Source organism: Tenrec ecaudatus, unplaced genomic scaffold, assembly GCF_050624435.1.
Source record: "Tenrec ecaudatus isolate mTenEca1 unplaced genomic scaffold, mTenEca1.hap1 Scaffold_100, whole genome shotgun sequence".
Classification (NCBI taxonomy): Eukaryota; Metazoa; Chordata; class Mammalia; order Afrosoricida; family Tenrecidae; genus Tenrec; species Tenrec ecaudatus.
The window spans coordinates 54,645-57,617 of record NW_027457681.1 but is presented as its reverse complement, the minus strand read 5'-3'; positions in this window follow the sequence as shown (position 1 = coordinate 57,617).

Sequence of the window (2,973 nt, the reverse complement as noted above, 5' to 3'; positions counted from 1 at the left end):
AATACGCCATGGACTAGCACAGGTGGGTTCTTGTCAGTATACCGGGCAAACGCAGCAATTTCGATGGTCAAGACCCACCTGGCTTGATCAAGGTTCTTATTCCACTGAAAACGATTTATATCCAAATTCTAGAGGAGCACCAGTGTGCACCTGGGAGCTACACCCGGGCCTGCTGAACAGCGGCTCCGGAGTTTTCATTTTCTGACTAAAATTCAACACGGAATTTCATGGATCTAAGGAAACCGTGAATTGTGGACGTACCAGATTCTCACATCTTCATTGTCTAATGGAAGCTGAAGTTTCCCAGTCTGATCCGGCTGCCACTTCATTTCTGGCAATGACCATTCAATTGTGGACGTTCAGCCTTCTTCGGAATTCTCTTATACCGGCATGTTCCCGTGCCACATAAAGACCACTCGGTGGAGGTTTATGTGACTCAGGACAACTCTTTATTTCAGGCGTCTAGAACAAAGGGAATTCGCAGAGGTTGATGATCACTTATTAAAGTCCCGTTTCTCTATGATGCCTACTGATGACACTTCTACATCTGAGGGCAAAGAGCTCGTGCAGCATGATATTCTCATTTCAGCCACGCCGCCTGCAGTTCCTTCCTTGCAGAAAAATCTTTCCCAGTGTACTTCTTTAAAATGCTGCAAAATAGTGGGACAGAAGATTTCGGTTTAGCGTTAACTTTAAACGGGCATAGATACAGGCATGTGGGCATGTTTAGAGACAGTGTTTCACTGGTCTAGGGTAAAGGGTGAAGCGCCTGGGTTCCCGTGCTTCACTACTGTATGGCCTCAAGATGATGTGTAGGCACAGCGGCAAATCCATCGGTGGCAATTCTCTCATATTGTCATTGCGATGGGAAGATTCCTTATTCGCTAGGAAATGTTTGACCGTGGAAGACGGGTCACCACAGAGCTGTCTCTTTTGTGTTGAGACAAACTTTGCTGAATTTACCTGCCAGCAGTTGCGTGTCCTCCCTTTCTTTTAAGGCCGATGGAGACGCACGAGTGTAAGGAGAACGGTGAATGGTGGCCGTTCATAAGCCAGGATCATCAGAAACCGCAGAGTAAATTTTAGGAACGTAGACGTAGGACAGCGGAGAAAACTTCACTCAGGGACTTCAGTGAACTCTCCTTACAATGCTGAGGCCTGACACGCCTAGTGCCTGGGGGCAACCCGGCTCCTGCCCTAGGTAGTTTTGTTGAGCGTGCCTCCCTCAGGTGGTGCCTTTTCTCTCCCAGCAATATTGCTCCGTGAAATTCTGCCTATGATCAAAACTGTTTGCCATGGCTTTGTCCTTTCACCTCATTGGCCTCATTTTTGAAGTACAAATGCTTTTCTACACGGGTGCTGCCTCCCTGAGCTTTCCTTTGTCTTGGCTCAATCGATGCAGATTCCTGTGCTGAATACGCCATGGACTAGCACAGGTGGGTTCTTGTCAGTATACCGGGCAAACGCAGCAATTTCGATGGTCAAGACCCACCTGGCTTGATCAAGGTTCTTTATTCCAGTGAAAACGATTTTTATCCAAATTCGAGAGGAGCACCAGTGTGCCCCTGGGAGCTACACCCGGGCCTGCTGAACAGCGGCTCCGGAGTTTTCATTTTCTGACTAAAATTCAACACGGAATTTCATGGATCTAAGGAAACCGTGAATTGTGGACGTACCAGATTCTCACATCTTCATTGTCTAATGGAAGCTGAAGTTTCCCAATCTGATCCGGCTGCCACTTCATTTCTGGCAATGACTATTCAATTGTGGACGTTCAGCCTTCTTCGGAATTCTCTTATACCGGCATGTTCCCGCGCCACATAAAGACCACTTGGTGGAGGTTTATGTGACTCAGGACAACTCTTTATTTCAGGCGTCTAGAACAAAGGGAATTCGCAGAGGTTGATGATCACTTATTAAAGTCCCGTTTCTCTATGATGCCCACTGATGACACTTCTACATCTGAGGGCAAAGAGCTCGTGCAGCATGATATTCTCATTTCAGCCACGCCGCCTGCAGTTTCTTCCTTGCAGAAAAATCTTTCCCAGTGTACTTCTTTAAAATGCTGCAAAATAGTGGGACAGAAGATTTCGGTTTAGCGTTAACTTTAAACGGGCATAGATACAGGTATGTGGGCATGTTTAGAGACAGTGTTTCACTGGTCTAGGGTAAAGGGTGAAGCGCCTGGGTTCCCGTGCTTCACTACTGTATGGCCTCAAGATGATGTGTAGGCACAGCGGCAAATCCATCGGTGGCAATTCTCTCATATTGTCATTGCGATGGGAAGATTCCTTATTCGCTAGGAAATGTTTTACCGTGGAAGACGGGTCACCACAGAGCTGTCTCTTTTGTGTTGAGACAAACTTTGCTGAATTTACCTGCCAGCAGTTGCGTGTCCTCCCTTTCTTTTAAGGCCGATGGAGACGCACGAGTGTAAGGAGAACGGTGAATGGTGGCCGTTCATAAGCCAGGATCATCAGAAACCGCAGAGTAAATTTTAGGAACGTAGACGTAGGACAGCGGAGAAAACTTCACTCAGGGACTTCAGTGAACTCTCCTTACAATGCTGAGGCCTGACACGCCTAGTGCCTGGGGGCAACCTGGCTCCTGCCCTAGGTAGTTTTGTTGAGCGTGCCTCCCTCAGGTGGTGCCTTTTCTCTCCCAGCAATATTGCTCCGTGAAATTCTGCCGATGATCAAAACTGTTTGCCATGGCTTTGTCCTTTCACCTCATTGGCCTCATCTTTGAAGTACAAATGCTTTTCTACACGGGTGCTGCCTCCCTGAGCTTTCCTTTGTCTTGGCTCAATCGATGCAGATTCCTGTGCTGAATACGCCATGGACTAGCACAGGTGGGTTCTTGTCAGTATACCGGGCAAACGCAGCAATTTCGATGGTCAAGACCCACCTGGCTTGATCAAGGTTCTTATTCCACTGAAAACGATTTATATCCAAATTCTAGAGGAGCACCAGT